Source organism: Topomyia yanbarensis, chromosome 2, assembly GCF_030247195.1.
Source record: "Topomyia yanbarensis strain Yona2022 chromosome 2, ASM3024719v1, whole genome shotgun sequence".
Classification (NCBI taxonomy): Eukaryota; Metazoa; Arthropoda; class Insecta; order Diptera; family Culicidae; genus Topomyia; species Topomyia yanbarensis.
This window is the reverse complement of record NC_080671.1, coordinates 245586748-245606031: the sequence shown is the minus strand read 5'-3', so window position 1 is coordinate 245606031 and position 19284 is coordinate 245586748. Positions and strand designations below refer to the sequence as shown.

Below are 19284 nucleotides of genomic sequence, written 5' to 3'. Positions count from 1 at the left end.
AAGTTGGATACTGTTTGTATTTTTAAGAAGCAGCAGAGTTTTTGGTTTGACAGTTTGGAGAGATCTCGGCGGGAAATTTTCCCTGATCAAATCCCGACGCAAATCCCGTGCGAAATCCCGTGATCCATTTCCCAAACTGTAAACTAGCCTTAAACCCAGGAGCGGATTTTTTTTGACAGTTGAGATCTGTGGAGACTTTTCGGCGGAAAATTTTCCGTGATCAAAATCCCGCACAAAATCCCGTGCCAAAATCCGCGATCAATTTCCCGAGGTGTACAGTAGCCTTAAGGCTAGTTTACAGTTCGGGAAATGGATCACGGGATTTCGCACAGGATTTGTGTCGGGATTTGATCAGGGAAAATTTCCCGCCGAGATCTCTCCAAACTGTCAAACCAAAAACTCTGCTGCTTCTTAAAAATACAAACAGTATCCAACTTGCAGCAAATTGCAAACCTTCTAAAAAATACTATTTTCCCCGTCGGAAACAATTTATGTTGAATTGTTCCCGGCCGGATTTCTGTGTGGAGAGTTTTAAAATCCCGTGATGTTTCCCGCGGTTGGGTTTACACTTCAGGAAAACTGTCATTTTTGTGTAGACTCAATTCCCGTCACGGGATTTGAAATCCCGAGCTCCATTTAAAATACACAAGGACCCAAATCCCGTGACACGTTTTCCGAACTGTAAACTAGCCTTTAACAGAGCGTTCCAGTCTAAACTGTGGGGAATACTAAAAGGATGCCAGATCTGCATATATATTAGTAAATCTGTAGATTTTGCGTTTTCACTGCAGATCTTTTGCAGATTACAAATATTTAGCAGAACAAAGCCTATGCCAGCCAATTTATACACCAGCCTTCAACATTTTTGATCATTTAAATTATATACATACTACATTTCTACGTCGCATTTATTGAAGATTTTTGTAGCAATTTGCAGACTTTTATATTTTTACTGCAGGCTATTGTTTAAATAGACCTGGCATCACTGATGCTGAAATGATTCATTCATATACCTGTCAAAAATATAGAGCATTGTGTGAAAATGTATAACCTCACTTTTCTGACAGTTCGGTGTGCTTGTTTACCTAAGATTTGTTTACACGGAATTTTAAAATTTACATTACTTGAATACTTTCGATGCTCTTTGAAAGAATATCAACTCAAGAGGGATGAGGATTGGAACAATGGTAACCTGGTTCATACATTGACCAATCGGCGCTGGATGTAAAACCCGGTGGCATATGCTGAATCGAAAGATCAAGCATTGGGCTATAAAACGATTGCTTTCTGGATGATGGATAAGGATTTGTACACATTTGTTTGTTTGCTCGTGGGTTAATTCCTAACAAGATGATCCGATTGATTATTCATTTTTAGGTGGTGAAGTTTACCTGAGCTTTGTAGGTAACGAATTCGGTCGATGATAAGTTGTTGAAATGATTTTGATCGTTCAATGCCCATATCGAAGAACGTTTCCATTGGTCAGAATGCCTACCAGCGTATGATAGCTGCAAACATGAGGACAACAAGGTTATCGCTTTCGAATGGAACAATAATTTATTATTCGGTTTCAAGTTCCATTACAGTAAAAGTTTCGTCGATTATCGCATTGTCGTTGATTTAGCCGGAAAATGCAAAATAGCGCTCGGCACTGACGACAAGGAGTAAGAAGGATTTGATTGGAGTGATAATAATGCAGAGCATTATATATTCTGGTAGAATATCAGTGAGGAGAAATTATATGTAAATTTATATTATATCCCGAGTTGCATTAATTTTGGCACCGCAATAAAGCTATCTGCAACTGCTGTCTTGTTCAAATTGGCACGAAATAACTAGGCAGCGAATGATAGATTTCATAGTCAATTTATTTACTTTTTCTGAAGGATAAGTAATTAGTATGTTGTGAATATATGTGTCGCCGGTGCCGTGTGTTATGGTGGTACCGGACGGAACCGTTGGTCAGATCTGTCTTAACGCTCTCTACTTAGCGCAGGATACGCGAAACCGCTGCTAGCTTTCGAAAGAAAATTCCTAGCTGCTGCTACTCTATCAGTCTCTCTCTCTCTCTCTCTCTCTCTCTCTCTCTCTCTCTCTCTCTCTCTCTCTCTCTCTCTCGACTGAGGACTACAATTTCGGTCGATTAAATTATGCTATGAAAATTGTACTTCTAGGAATTTCATCTAACGAGATCAATTCATTGTGAGGAATTTCGCTGCGTTCCAATATTGCTTGCCTCTGTAGGTGACGATGTGTGTGGATTCACTTCGGCAGCCAGCTCTTATGTTTTGGGTAATTTTGCTATCTTATTCTGCTGAATAAATCATCTGCCTAAAGCCTCTACGTTATACTACGGTCACTTTAAAAACGCCCTGCTATTTAATCTTGTAGCTCTCGGCAAGTCAGTCCTGGCATTCTCCTCGACTATTCCTGGCACTATACCGCTGACGTCGCACTAATCACGGTGATCAAACTTGGCGAGAGCGGCAGTGGTTTCGTCGGAATTGTTCACTCGACAAGCAGTAAGTGCAAGGACTCTGCTACTTATGCCTGAGCCCCTCATTGAAACCTTCGTCCTGCCGGAGTGTTAGCTTCGTCCGATGCCGGAGCGTATTGTTGAACCGAAGCAGTCTGCGCTGCTTCCTTCGAATTGGAATCGCTGAATATTCCCGTTAGCCGAATGTCCAACATGGCCGAAGGCAAACCGATTGCAGCAACACCACCAGCCGTAGCTGACATTTTAGCCTTCAATCCAAGTACCTGCCATTGGCATAGCGACAGACGAGTGCGGCGCAGGCTGGACCATCGGTTGACTCGGTGCCGGACGGGGCGAAACAGCTGCAACAGGAGCGGATCTAGTATTGGGTGTAAAGGTCTTCAATTGCCATAGATCACCAAAATGCTCTGCGACTAACATTGTGAACAAAACAAACCAAATGAAATTGATCGCAACAACGATAAAATAATCTAAATTCTACCCAAACATTTGAAAAGGGTCACTGCCAAACGTAAACCTTGAGAAAAAGGTAAAAGAAGTTTTGGTCGAATTCATTATAATTCTATTTAAAAATTTAATACTGTTTTATTTAGTTTGATTGCGCAAATTGTTTACATCAGACACTCCCCTTAATTCATTGTGTACGTATTTCACTGCCTTTATAATCCTTTTGGAATCAGTTACAATAATCCTTTATAATCATTTTATAATATGCATATTGCTAGTTAGGACTTTTATATCAGCCGGGCCCTTTTATAATTTGTTATAAAATCATTATCAAAATTCTTCATAATCCATTGTTGCTAGGGTTGGGAGTACCGGTTTTACCGTTATCGAAAACCGGTAAAACCGTCCAAATATCCTATACCGAAATACCGGTTTTATAAGAATGAAAAACCGGTATTTTCGGTAATTTGGTAGGAAGGACTATTTAACAAAAGGGTTTTATTGTTGCACAGCTTTGAAACGCTTTAAAAAGCTTTTCACTTGCTGTGTTTTCAAATTAGGTGCCATGCACAGTAAGTTTGCCTGTTTTAGGACTTTTTTAATAATGATATAAGCAGGGGAATAGTGCTTATGTAAGCAGCGATAACAACCCGAAAAAATTCCACATGTCAAATAAAACTTATCGAAATATGGAGGAACAAGAAAATCTGCAAGACAAAACAATCAACTCCATATACCCTTACTCCATTTTGTATTGAATTTATTCACACTACTGGCAAATCTGATGAAAATACGTTGAAATGAAATCAAAAGAAGATTGTTACAAAGCACTGGTTTTTAAGACAATGCGGAATTTATGCTCAAGCTGTTTCATAAATTGAGTATGAGTGTTCGAATGACACTTTTGGATACCAGTGACAAATTTGATCTTGATCAACCTGACCTATAGCGTTTTCGTTTTCGATACCCGTTCCAATTTATGGTAAACATCACCTTCACGTCCGAGCATTTGGGTAACCAGAAAACAATAACTTCAGGTCTGATTTTCTATGTATTTGTTTTTAAAATCTCGGAACGCTTACTGCAGCTAGTTAATCAATGTGCTTTTGGGACTAATAAGCAACGACACTTTGCATACTACGATACACAAACCAGATGCTGAATCACATCCCATTTTTTATTTTGATTATAGAGGTTTTAATCTTAGGGTTATATGGCTCTCTTTTTGAGTTAGAAAAATTTCTAACCCTTTTTGCGGGATTGAGAATCGAACCCAGGTGAGCTGCGCATAAGGCAATCGATTTACCAACTACGATATTCCCGCCCCTTAATGTGGACTTAAAAAAAGATCATAATACCATAAGAGTAATCAAATCAACATTCATAAAGCTTATTCGATATTGGAGTACTGTAAGAACCAATCATGTTCTCTGTTAAATGATCAAATGCCCAATTGGCTTTGTACGCTGAGCGATTATTTTGTTAACACAGTTTGTATTTTTTTAAATACCGGTTTTTACCGGTTTTACCGGTTTTTTCATTTTCAATACCGAAAATACCGGTTTTTTAAAATCCTCCGGTTTTCCCAACCCTAATTGTTGCGTTATGTTTATGCACATGGTCAGATAGATAGTTTTTAACTGGGACGTGACGTGTGGATACGAAAAAACCTAGTGTCAATTGCAGCCAGGGGGAGCTGTCAAATGCAGCAAAAGGGAACCGTCAAATGCAGTGAGGGGGAACTGTCAAATGTAGCCAGTCCATTTAAAATATGTGAGGAAGAAAGAGTGGCTATGCAAGACAAGAGATCAAATGAACAGAAAAAATGAAAAAGCAAACATCTATCCACAGGTTTTGTCCCAGGATTTTAATAGAGAACATGAAAATTCTATTTGTTTGCATTTGGCAGTAGGCCTTTTTCAAATGTTTGGCTAGAAATTCCTTACTTCTTCAATGAATAAAAATCAAAATTACAGCTGAGCGACCTTGTTTGGAAAGTGTTAACATTTGGCAGCGAACCAAACCAAGTTTCTCATACTATGATCGAATCAACAAAAATTCCAAGACTACCCAGGTAACCAATAAGCATGCAAAATGCGTCTTAACGGCTACCTGATAGGCATTTAAGTTGTTTTAAATGCTATTTAAAAGTCGCTTTTGGCAAAATATACGGCCACTCTACTGCTGTGCCAAGAAAATGCTGTTTTACTGCTGTTGTGCATTCAGAATGCTGAATAGTGGCAAGAAGCTTTTTAACAGTTTTTTGAATGCTGATTAACAATAGATATGCATAAAGGATGCAAATATACTGCAAGAAGCATCCGAAATGCAAATTATATGCTATTTTACTGCACACACTAATGCTTGTTGGTTACCTGGGTATGTAAACAATCTCTCTGAACTGTCAAAAAAGTGAGGTTAAACATTATCATGCAATATTCTCCACCGAGAGGTTCACTTTAGTTTGTTTACATAACCAATGAACTTTGTACCGCGACTCACCACTTCATTTGCCGCGTTGCCAGGAACTCAAGCAAAAATATACAAAACAGTGTTGCCCAAACACACATTTTGAGTCCCACCATTCTTGCAAAGGTGAAAAAAATACTCAACATTCTTGCATTTTTCAAATTTAAAAAAATCATTAAAAAATCACGATAGCTCCAAATAGTCTCATTTCAACGGCAATATTCTTAAAAATGTGTAGTCTTTTGAATAAAAATAAGAAAAAAAGGGAGTTAGGTCGGACGAGAAAGGTCTATTAGACCTTTCTCGTCAAAATTTTTTATATGCTTATTACTTCATTTTTCATCCTCAAATCGATTTCGCTTAGTGCTGCGATGATTTGCAGCCTCTAACTATTGAAAAAAATCAAAAATTCTTCGAACTGCCTAGTTCACCCCATATTCTCATGCCTTATCTTACCCAGCTTCCCCTTACCATTACACCATTTGGATGAATTTTGCGTGGGGAATATAAAATATGCACAATATAGTAAAAGAAAGGTGGAAACATTATTCATTTTGAATGTATCAGTTTCTTGCTTGAGAAAATAAACATGGTGGCCGGGTTAGCTGAACGTAGATCTCGACGTAGATATTGACATCACTACGTAGCATGACACTACGTATTTTTATTTCATCTTCCATCTCTTTCTGCTGATTCGAAAAAATGACAACCACGCTCACGCATTAAGAAATGTTACCACCTCCACTATACCGTATATTAGATGAACAATTCATTCACATCCTGTCAAAACACATTGTTTTGACATGAGTGAATTCTGCTCAGTCTTCTTGGAAGATAATTAAAACAAAATGTCGCTAGTCTTATTTTCGGGTTCAGATCGTCGGAATTGGATGTTTTCCTTACTGTCCGCGTGTAACAAGCGGTATGCAGTGCAGTGCAAAAAATAAGTCGATTGTAAAACATTACATCGGTAAGTATTACGTTTTCCATGCGAGTCTATTTTCGCGAGGATTAATCACCGGATTATTTTTAGTACTGTTTGCCGTTAGTGTAATACGATCTGCCATTGGTTTATTTTTTTCAACTTTTCGACAACCCACGGGATTAAGATTATACGTATATTACTTAGAGTGCTGCCTATCAAATCACGGTGCGAATTAAAATACCACGTCGCATTTACCATTGTGTACAACGACCAGAGCGTAGCAAATTTAAGTGATTTTTACGGGTACATACGATTTAACTCAGCCGAAAGTAATGAGTAATGTCTACAAGAACAACGACCGATAATGTTATCACCGCCAATGCCAATTGTGATTGCGCTTACAGTGAAATGAAAAATTAAAAGTACCGTATATCACGAAATCTAGGCTAGGGAAGATGAACGACTAGTAACGAAATGGTTAGCAGCATCGACATCAACAACCAGATTTCAACCCAGCGCTTGACTGGAATCAAGAAAACAGATGGAGTTTGCAGATGGACCCGAAAAAAAATTTGTTGACCTAATTTTACAATCAAACTTTATTATCACCAAAATAAGAAAACTATCGTTGCATATAAATATATAAATGACCTGAAAGTTTTGATTGACCTTTTTTCACTTTGGAGCTGAACAATAGGGCAGATGGACTTCGTTGGTTCTAGATTTTCGTCGATTTTTCCGTAGTGGTCATGGTCACACTTTTGATTGTGTACGGTTCCTTGTAATAGCCGTATGGTGCATCAGCAACTTGTACACATGATGATGGCAATGAAGGTCACATGATAGAAATCAGGGGCCCTATTCTCACAGTCACGTCACTTGGTGACTAGAAGGAAATTTTCTTCTAGTCACTATGTGACGTGACTGTGAGAATAGGGCCCCAGGTAATTCGAACGAATTTCTTAGTTGTCTGAACTTGCACTACTTGTTGGAAAGTATTGACTGCTGATAGAGCAACGGGACGAGTGATTTTACGACGTCCTTTATCGGTTTCAAAACATGCATAAACCTTTTACTATGTACTACTCTGCCTTTAATCGCAAGCCAGTCCCATGTAGATAGAGAATTCTATAGAACATGGGACTGACTTGCGATTATGGGCAGTCTGCTGTCGCTACCAACAACCGAAGTTTGCTTTATTATTGGCATCGCCACTGTTTATACTTCAGCGAGGATGGTTTGCAGGCATTGGGGTTCAGTATCGATTGTAGTTCCCCATTAATCGAATCTTTATAATACCGATGCTTAAAAATGTGTACATGTTTGATTGGATGTGATCAGTACAGTGGGGCTGCATGAGTTTAGATTCAAGAGATCACACAAGTTTGATGATATTAAGCGACCCTTACACATTCATTATCTTTTTTAATACTAAGATATTAGCAAAAGTATTGATGATGTTATATAAAGTGACCAGATGTTTTCGGGTGAATGCGGGGCGCGTCAAGAAACCAAGTGAAGATGTATGTTTCCCATAAATTTACACAACAATACACTGAAACCTTTAGCAAAGATTCAAGGGGCTCAATTTTCCCGTTCCCCGCGTTGTTCGGAGATAAGAAGGTACCTTTAACTCAAAACTTTGAGTGTTCTGTACGATATGAATGTACAAGATGGGTGTTTTGGAGTAAACATCATTATGTTGTAATAGGCAGGATACTTTCCTGGACTTCTTGTCTTGCGAGACAAGCGATTGAAATCCGGGACGGGATGTCTGGTCACTTTATTACAATAGAAAAAGTCAAGCCCGCTTTTGTTCATAAAATCGTCCTCAATTTTTCAGTCTCAGTTTTCGACAGTACTGAGATTTTACTAAGATATGAAAGATACATTCGAAAATGTCGATCCGTCGATTAAACCGTAATGATGGCGAGAAGAATAATGATTTGGTGAATAGAACCAAACGATCATTCAAATGGTTCCCAGTAAGTTCAACCGAAATACTGGTTGGTCCTAGCTAGTATTTCGGATCCAGTGACACAGCCGATTCTAATTAGAATAGGTTGTGTCTCTGGAGCAGGAATACTAGCTAGAACCAGCTAGAATCTCGGATTATTTTACGTCAGATCTTTACAGGGTTACTTCGAATCGGAATTGTCCACTGATATTATTGTTGCATGAGTTTTGAAGAAAGCTGGATAATAAAAACTAATGAGCTTAATTGTGGAAAACTTGATCGCTATTAGGTGTAGATCCCCAAATAGATGCCTTAATAGGTAAGAGTGTCGTCAGTGCCAGTCTATTGAAATATCTCTGCTAGTATTACTTTTTAGAGACTGCCCATAAAAGCATAAGAGTCCCATATTGAAAAACAGAAAGCCGAGAAAAACGCTGTTTAAGATTTACATTTTCATTGAGCCTTATGGATAGGCCAACCATGTTTTGATATTTTTTTTGTTATTTTCTAAACAAACCTGTTAATCTTATTTGTGCTTTATGATTCAGTGGTGACACAGAATACAATCTAACAGATAACTCATTTTCGACAAAAATCCATATATGACTTATGCTTTTATGGGCAGTATACTGCCATGATCCGCATAACAGTCCCATTTGCTTCCTATGCAGATGAGGTGTCGGGTGGCATTGTTATGCGTATCACGGCAGTATAGGTATTGGCTAAATAGTTAGGCTGTAGCTGGCCCAGTTTCTAAAGAACCGATACCGCTTTGGACATCACGTACTAGTTGGGTTCATAAGGAATGGCCGTATTGCCATCATTATCATTCAGTAGTGGTAATGTTTTTAATTGAAACATTGTTCTTTTTATGCGTGGGATATACTGCCGATAATCGCAAGTTAGTCCCATGTCGATAGGGAACCCCTCAGAATATGATACTGACTTGCGATTATGGGTAGTATACCTCTGTAAAAATTGTGATGAGACTACGGTAATTTCGGAACAATAAAGCCAGAATAAACTCGGCGACTCATGGAACATTGCACGATGACGAAATCGAAGGTAAAAATGACAGCTCAGCGTTCTTGTTTATTAGGTTTTAGCATTTGAAAAGTGATTCGAACCCAAAGTCCTTATATAGGAAGGTCCTAGCATGCGTCAACACCAAAATTGCCTCTCTGCTCGTATATGTGACAGCTTCTTCAGCGAATGGTAGCGTCTACGTCATCAATCCCACGTTTTATAGGCTGTCTCTGTTCACTGCCACTAACAATTTGACGCATACTAGGATCTTTGTAATACATCTAATCACCTATCTCTAGCTCATTCAAATTAACTACCTCGGCTCGGTACACGCCTTAGCGAAACCGTCCATATGGTTCGCATGTGTCGTGAACGCCGAGAAACACCCAGCTAAAGCAAAATATATTCAATTGTTTATTGATAGAACCTTTCGCTTTACAAGCGTTTTTCCCTACGTCCAGTGCTATCTATGGGCACACACCCTCTGCCCGAGTAGCGACCAATTCTAGGTAGCCTCTCTGTCTCTCTCCAATTGGCTTTACTCAGAATAACCAAAATATACAAACATGTCGCGCAACATGCCAGCGCATATAAAATAAGCCTTGGGAATTAATAAAAAAACATTCTTAGTCTTACCTTAGGGACGAGCAATCCTTACCTTCGAAAAAACCAAAAGGTAGCCAAAAGCTACCAGATGGCGACCGTGAAAAAGAAAAAGTGAAAACGGTGCAAACCAACAAACGAAAAACTCAGTTGCATGAAATCGAGCAAGGGTGCCACAGAAAAATAGCCTCTAACTGAATAATATACTTGGAAATGTGAATGTATCAATTTTGAACAGGAGTGATAAAAGTTCGTTATAAGGATGTTTACGAGAAGTTAAAGTTGATCCTGAACGTGATCGGTTTGTTGATGTCATTCTTTTTGAACTATGAATCGAGAAAAGTTCGATTCCGAACAAGTGACGTTTTGAAATAACTGGTTATACCTGGATAAGGACATTCAAGTGTTTGACAGTGGCAACAAATTCAGACTACTGATTGGTGATCGATAAGCATGCAAGTTTGCTTTTGGCAATGAAACAAACGTGTGAAATCATCCACACCGAAGAAGAATTAGTGCCACACAGAGAACTAGTGCCACGTAGAACCAAGGAAACGGAGACACCCGCATAACACCATGAGGAAGTGAAGCAGCTGTACGGCAACAGTTTGGTAACTATGCCACCACCACCGCCGCCGATGATGGCCCCGTCGTCACTGAAACCAGCTGCGCCGGTGGCGGATCGAGAACCGGGCAACGCACAGGCAGACCGAACCAGCCTACATGCCTACACACCCGCCACAGGCCCACGAGTTGTTACAAATTAATTCGACACGTAGCAGTACCTCTCCCTACTCGGACGGTTTGGGTGCATGACTGTCGGAGAGTAACGGTGATACTAGCAACAGCAGCAGAATCCGGAGGTAAGAGTTCGATGAACAGAAAACGCTGTTTTCTTTCCAATGCATGAAATACAGATGTCACCGGAGAAGATGCAAATCAAGATTCATTTTAACAGCATTATTGAACTTACGTCAAAAACCAAACAAAAATGAATAATTTGTATATTTTTATTTCGTGTAGTTTTCAAACGGTTCAGAATATCGCCCTGACGTCAACAGAAAAGTGACAGAAAATTTTATGCGCATTTTTGAAAAAAAAAGTGTTGTTCTTGATCAAAAAAAAAAAAACGAATAACTTAGAAAAAGGAAATACCTTAACGATTTTTTTTTCCTTTAAACAAAACTTAAGTCATCTTGAAAACAATCATATTTTGGAAGATTTTAGTTAAAATTATTTTGATTTGACAAAACATTTACACTATGTTGTTCTGTTGAGGAATAGTGCAATAATCCGACGAAAATAAAGTCAGGATTCTATTTTAGCTTTTGTTCTTATTCAGTGTAATTTATACCAAAATCAGATAGTCTATCAAAATTGATACACTACAAAGCAGATCTATTAAAGATACATTACAATCCAAATAATGTATTTTGATCCTTCCATTTTCCAAATTGCTCTTAAGACATGAGATATAGTCGGGATTGCAAAAACAAATTCCTCCCAAAAATGTTTCACCACAATCTGTTCACCGAATCTATGGATATTAAATTATTATATACTGTATGTTAAATTTTAATTATTAGATACTAATACATTAAATTTCAAAAAAAAATGGGGTCTAGAACAAGTAAATCCCCGACAGTAAGCGGAGATCCGCAAATAAATATAATTAATAGCTTGGAACAGCACGCAAATTGGCAAGATAACCAAGATACGAAGTACTGGTTATTACTGACCATTTGTTCCATACAACTGATATTCACAATTTATCAAACGTACACAAGATACGTCAAGCGCCAAGCATTTAAGAAGGCAAGGAAATCGCTTGCAAGTATAGACCAAATTTAGAATGCACATAAATTAGAGATAAAACAGACTAACAGATAGACAAGTTAACATACGCATTTGTTTTTGCGTATTCATGCAAAGGTTACGAGAAATAGACTCGCACCTTTGCAGGATACAGCTAAATTTAAATAAGAGCAAGGGCAGGGCTAGAACCCTACAAGGTATTCTAGAGAAAAAGGAAGAAATTTCCGATCTCTATAATGAATACAAAAGCAAATTAAATAAATTAAAACATCGGATATCGCACGAAGAGTGGAACATCGAATGCGATAAGTTTCTAAATTTAACAACAAAGTACCAAGCATCATTAGAGATCTTGGATACAACAACAATATTAAAGAAAACTACTTTAAAAACTCTAGCTAAAACAGCCATATTTTGCAGACGGCTATCGGCAGGTAAACCAAAAATGCCTGACTTTGATATTAAAACTGCGACAGCCATCGTACAAAAGTACGATGGAACTGCTGACGAGTTGGAGGCATTTATCGACTCGGCTCAGTTACTAAAAGAAATGACATCGGCAGAACATATGCCGATGGCAATAAAATTCCTTAGAACTAGATTAACGGGTAAGGCAAGACTTGGCCTACCCATTAACTTAGTATCAATTGATGCACTTACAGCGGATGTAAAAGCCCGCTGTGCATCAATCAAAACCCCAGATGAAGTTCTCGCTAAATTGAAATTTTCACAACAGCGAGGACCTCTCAACAAATTTTGTGATGAAGTAGAAGAATTAACACTTCAACTGCAAAACACTTATATAGAAAGGCAAATTCCAGGTGATGTAGCAGCTTCAATGGCTACAAAAGCTGGAGTTAATGCCCTAATTCACGGTTTAAAAAACCATGAAACACGTACTATACTTAAAGCAGGAAATTTTTCCTCAATAAAAATAGCCACACAAAAAGTATTGGAGAACTCGGAGCACGAAAGCCACAGCGTACCAAATGCACAAATTATGCATTTCCGGCACCGTCAACACTACGATCGTGTTGACAACACACGAAATTATCGTGGCAATACACGTGTTAGAGATTTTGATAGGCGACGTCCCAATGCACAAACTAACCGATATAACACATATGGTAACATGCAGCACTATACTCCTAATAATACACAAGCTAACCGATTTAGCACAAACGGGAACACGCAGCAATTTTACCAAAACAATAACAGAGGACGAGGAAGAAATAATTCGACTCCTCAGCATAACAATTACCGCAGTAAGCAAGGTCAGGGACGATATATATATGTCACTGACTCAGCACCAAGCAGCCTACCTGATCAACCAACAGCGGACCGAATCCAACCACCGCCCAACCATCTTTTTTTAGGAAACGGGCAGTCTACACATTAAACGTAGCTGCCTCGAATTTCATAAAGCTCAAATTGAACAATTCGAGCAAGATGTGCACTTTCCTGGTCGACTCAGGAGCTGACATATCACTCATTAAAAGCGAATGTATCTTGCCAGGTACAAGCATAGATACAACTCGCAAATACAAACTAAAAGGGATTATTCCTGGTGAACTGCAGAGCCATGGAATTACCAAATGCATCTTTTACATGCAAGACACACCTATTGAGGGTACTCTGCATATAATTAACGATGATTTTCCTATACCAACCGATGGTATTATTGGAAGAGATTTTTTGGCAACATACCGATGCTCGATAAATTATGATGCATGGTTGCTGTCAATGCATGTACATAACATAAATATAGATATACCTATACACAATAATCTAGGTGGCTCAACCTGGTTACCAGCTAGAGCAGAAACATATAGAATAATTAATAATTTTAATCCAGAAGGAGACGTTGTGTTAATTGCCTCAGAGATCGCTCCTGGAGTATTTAGCAGCAACGCAATTGTAAATAAAGAATCTCCTTATATAAAGATTGTAAATACCAATAACGAACCCGTTTTAATCAAACATTTGTTACCACAATATGAACATTTAACCAATTTTCAATTGGCGACGATCAGCGAAACTGATTCTCAGAATATTAAACGAAATGATGCTCTCCAAGAGGAGCTCAATTTAAAAAAATTTTCGGCATCTGCAAAAGATAGCCTTATTAAATTATGCAATAAGTATAACGATATCTTCCACCTAAAGGACGACACACTATCTGCAAACAATTTCTATAAACAAAAAATACACCTGAGTGACAAATCACCAGTATATATAAAAAATTATAGAAACGCGCATAGCCAGCGTGAAGAAATGTGCCGTCAAGTGGACGACTTAATCAAAAATGATGTGATAGAACCATCTGTTTCTAATTATAATTCACCCATTATGCTTGTTCCAAAGAAAACAACTAGCACAGAAAAGAAATGGAGACTAGTTGTAGATTTTCGGCAACTAAATAAAAAATTACTAGCCGACAAATTTCCTCTACCAAGAATTGACGACATTCTTGACCAACTTGGCAGAGCAAAGTATTTCTCTACTCTAGATCTACAGTCCGGTTTCCACCAAATAGAAATCGAGAAAAAATCTAGAGAATTCACCGCATTCTCCTTACAGGAACGCGGACATTTTCAATTTAAACGATTGCCATTCGGACTCAATATTAGCTCGAATAGCTTTCAACGCATGATGTCAATCGCACTTAGCGGACTAGGTCCCGAGTGCGCATTTCTCTATATTGACGACATCATAGTCATCGGTTGTTCAATCAACCATCATCTTGCAAACTTGGAAAAAGTTTTTCAGAAATTAAGAAACCACAATTTAAAATTAAATCCATCCAAATGTAATTTTTTTCGAGCTGACGTAACTTATTTAGGTCACCACATTTCTGAAAAAGGAATTCAGCCAGATTAATCCAAATTTGATACGATCTGCAACTACCCTATACCTAAAAATGCAGATGACGTACGACGATTCGTCGCGTTCTGTAATTATTACAGGCGTTTTATAAAAAATTTTGCTCAGATAGCAAACCCTTTGAACAAATTATTAAGGAAAAACACTACCTTCGTTTGGAATATTGAATGCCAAAATGCATTTGATATGCTTAAAAATCAACTAATTTCCCCAACAATTTTACAATTTCCTGATTTTAACAAAGAATTTGTTCTAATAACAGATGCTTCCAAAATTGCATGTGGTGCTATCCTAGCACAAACATATGACAATATTGAATTACCAGTAGCATTTGCCAGCAGAACCTTCACGAGAGGCGAAGCAAATAAATCTACTGTAGAACAAGAGTTAACAGCCATACATTGGGCTATTAACTATTTCCGACCATATTTATACGGACGAAAATTCACTGTTAAAACTGATCATCGACCGTTGGTCTATCTTTTTTCAATGAAAGAACCATCATCTAAATTAACTAGAATGAGACTAGACCTAGAGGAATTCAGTTTTACGGTACAATATGTACAAGGTAAAATGAATGTAGGTGCTGATGCTCTTTCTAGAATAAATATCGACTCTGAAAAATTAAAACAATTAAATTTATACGTGGTGCAAACTAGAGCAAATACTCGCAAACAAACAAATTCAAATATAGACGCGATATCGAATGATGCTGAGCCCGATCAACTCAAAATCTACGAGTCGCTAAACAATGAAGAGGCATATAACCTCCCAAAATTAATGTTAACACAAGAAAACAACAAAATCCATATACAAATCATGGATAAAAGCTACAAGAGGGAATTGACTCCAGCGTTAACAGTCCCTAGCAAGCTATCAAAAAACCTAGGTCACATTTTACAAAATGTGGAATTACTGGCAAACAATAAAAAAATTACCACTTTAGCTCTAGCACTAAATAGTGAGATTCTTAAGGATATGAATATTCAAGAATTTAAAGATAAAGGCCAACAAATATTGAAGAATGTATCAATAATTCTATATACTCGCCAGCAAATAATAGAAAATCCTGAAAAACAAAAAGCAATTATCAAAGCCAACCATGACACACCGATAGGCGGTCATGTTGGATCATATCGATTATATAAAAAACTTCGTTGCCAATACTATTGGCCAAAAATGAAAATACACATAAGAGAATATGTAAAAAATTGCCTAAAATGTAAACAGAATAAACATACTTACAAAACTAAAGAAAACCTCATACATACTCCTACACCTACTAAAGCACTAGATAGTATCTCAGTAGACACAATCGGTCCATTTTCAAAATCAAACAGTGGTAACCGATATGCCATAACAATACAATGCGATCTGTCAAAATATGTAATAATCCAAGCGATTACTGATAAACAAGCAAATACGCTAGCAAAGGCACTTGTCGAAAATTGTATCCTTGTATATGGCGCACCCAAATTAATTAGAACAGATCAGGGAACAGAGTACAAAAATGAAGTATTCTTACACATGAATAAATTGTTAAATCTCAACCATCAGTTTTCTACAGCATACCATCCAGAAACAATTGGAGGTTTAGAGAGGAATCACCGTTGTCTGAATGAATACGTAAGACAGTTTATCAATCACGCCCAAACGGACTGGGATGATTGGCTGCCTTACTATGCGTTCTGTTATAACACGACACCTCACACAAACCACCAATACACACCATTTGAATTAGTATTTGGTAAACAGGCAAACATCCCACAAAATCTCATGTATTCCGAAAACACTCACACACAACCCATATACAATTTTGACCAATACCACGCAGAACTAAAATACAAACTACACTTAGCAGCACAAAAAACAAAAGCAATATTAGATAATACAAAGCAAATACGAAACTTAAGTCAAGAGAAAATAAGTAACCCAATTGATGTAAAACCTCTAGATAAGGTAATGTTGCAGAACGAAAATAGAAGAAAGTTAGATAAAGTATACCAAGGCCCGTACACAGTTATTTCAATTCAGCATCCAAATATTACCATACAAGAAGATACCACAGGTTTAAAACAAATTGTTCATAAAAACAGGATAATCAGATTATAAAAAAAAAAAAACCACATACCACAAATGTACATCCAAAATATCCAAAATTGTTCATAAAAACAGGATAATCAGATTATAAAAAAAAAAAAAAAAACCACATACCACAAATGTACATCCAAAATATAAAAGCTATCTGGAGAGAAGCAAAAGCTACAAGTTTTTTTCGAATAATTTCACTTAGTTACATTATTCTTCCAAAAGGAGGGTGGTGTAATACATCTAATCACCTATCTCTAGCTCATTCAAATTAACTACCTCGGCTCGGTACACGCCTTAGCGAAACCGTCCATATGGTTCGCATGTGTCGTGAACGCCGAGAAACACCCAGCTAAAGCAAAATATATTCAATTGTTTATTGATAGAACCTTTCGCTTTACAAGCGTTTTTCCCTACGTCCAGTGCTATCTATGGGCACACACCCTCTGCCCGAGTAGCGACCAATTCTAGGTAGCCTCTCTGTCTCTCTCCAATTGGCTTTACTCAGAATAACCAAAATATACAAACATGTCGCGCAACATGCCAGCGCATATAAAATAAGCCTTGGGAATTAATAAAAAAACATTCTTAGTCTTACCTTAGGGACGAGCAATCCTTACCTTCGAAAAAACCAAAAGGTAGCCAAAAGCTACCAGATCTTGTTTAGAGGGACTTTGATTCGAACCGAGTTTATCGTACTGTGCTCGAATGAACAATTTTCCAAGTACATGTAAACAAGCTCTCTGAACTGTCAAAAAAGTGAGGTTAAATATTTTTATGCAATGTTCTATACTAAAATCATTTGTGTTTACATTTGTCGCGAATGAACCTGCACCGCATTTCACCTCAATTCATTCGTAGTGTTGCCGATAACTCGGACGAAATTTTGCGAAACAATGGTGCCAAACTGCATATTTGGAGTCCCACCATTCTTGATTTGGTGAAAAAAATATTCAACATTCTTGCATTTTTAAATTTTTAAAAATTTGTAAAAAAATCAGGATACGTTGCGTTGCGTTGCGTTGCGTTGTGACGATGATTTTGGCGGATTGCACACTGACTTCATCATGTTTGACTGCTGATTATCTAATAAGAGTTGCTTAGGAAATGGTAAGTAGGAATTCATACCAATCCAACCCATATTAAAACCTCAACAGCATGATAGCCATCATTGCCGGCCGCCCCCATCTCCATCGTTCACGGGGAAGGATAAAGGATAAGGTAGACAGGAAGTGTTGATGCTCCACCTACTTAACGGAAGGACGACGATTCATCAGACTCTTCCATAGGTGTCGCGGAGTTGGTAGTTTGGAAGTGTATCAGGTCTAGGATTCGCTCCAAGCAAGCGATGCGACCTGTAAAGCATATTTTATTAGGTAGTTGTTTAGTTAGTCTTCGAGTGCACGACCACTCGAAAAAGAGATCTTGTTTAGTTTTTGGTTCTTTTTAAACTCTGGGCAGCCAGCTACCAAGAGTATACTATGTTCCCTAAACAAAAGCAATTTGAACTCCACACGGCCGACCGTGGGAGTATTGCCTAGAAAAGCTAATCTTATCTGCGTAATGGGCCGGATCACTATTTATTGCAACAGTATTTGGACAGAATTCGCTACTTCTTCTCTACGATATATTTATTGGCTTGAAAACTACCGAGTGATAACACATTATACAGGCAAAAATAGCGCGAGATGTTATAAAAATCAAGGAAAGTATTTCTTATTTTCCATATCAGATTGTCTGTGGAATACAAGTATACGAGCGATAAAAACGAACACTGAAGGGAAATATAAAGGATTGTTAACCTGATGCACGGGCTTGTTAGCAATAACGGAGCTTGAAATTAGGTTCATAAAAACAGACGCGGCGAATTTTCAATAGGTATTGACCCGTAATCATAGATACTAGTCAGATTATTTGTATTGGGGCTAATTTCCGATCAACTATTCATTTATACGGCAATGTTTTCTCGACTAGATCTGTTCGCACCCTCTCATTCTGCTACTATCGGCAGAAGGCTGATAGCACCCAGTCGTCGCCGGTCTAAGGACCAAATGTCATCAATAGACTTAGACTCGCGTGGAGGCATGAGATAGGAAACTTGTGAGAATTTTGTTATCCCACCGTTTGACGACCTTGTAAAAAAATCAGGATACGTCCTAAAAACCTCATTTTATCTGTAATGTTCTTAAAAATATAAAATCTAACGATTAAAAATAAGAAAAATAGGGGTTAGGTCTGACGAGAAAGGTCTATTGCGAAGATTTGAGAAAACAAAACAATTTTTTGTCTGCTGCTACATCAACTCAACTTTAATTCAATTGTATTCAAAGCCTGTATCTACACTATAATTAAGGAAATTCATGGCTATATTAGAAAAATATTTGGCTTAACTGGGTAATATGAAAGTTTGACGATGGAAATTTTCAAAAGAGACATTCCACGTGCGATATTTAAACTATTCGTATCTCTATTGAATTTTGAATGAAATATATGCTCAAAGACTGAAAGCTGAAGCCAGCAGGATTGGACTTGCCATCAACGTTTCGAAGACAAAATACATGAGAGGAAGAGGTT

General features: G+C 37.8%; 1 protein-coding gene and 2 long non-coding RNA genes across 3 annotated transcripts in view; 2 read left to right on the top strand and 1 right to left on the bottom strand.

Annotated features, from left to right (window-relative positions):
* LOC131683024 (uncharacterized) overlaps positions 1 to 19284 on the bottom strand; it is a 203969-nt gene that overhangs the window by 2056 nt on the left and 182629 nt on the right. The gene's annotated exons all lie outside the window — the stretch shown is intronic.
* On the top strand, positions 908 to 2127 carry LOC131683026 (uncharacterized). Its single transcript, XR_009304325.1, has 2 exons — positions 908 to 1318; positions 1378 to 2127. It is a non-coding gene; the product is annotated as an uncharacterized LOC131683026 (long non-coding RNA).
* On the top strand, positions 5864 to 6995 carry LOC131683025 (uncharacterized). Its single transcript, XR_009304324.1, has 2 exons — positions 5864 to 6383; positions 6447 to 6995. It is a non-coding gene; the product is annotated as an uncharacterized LOC131683025 (long non-coding RNA).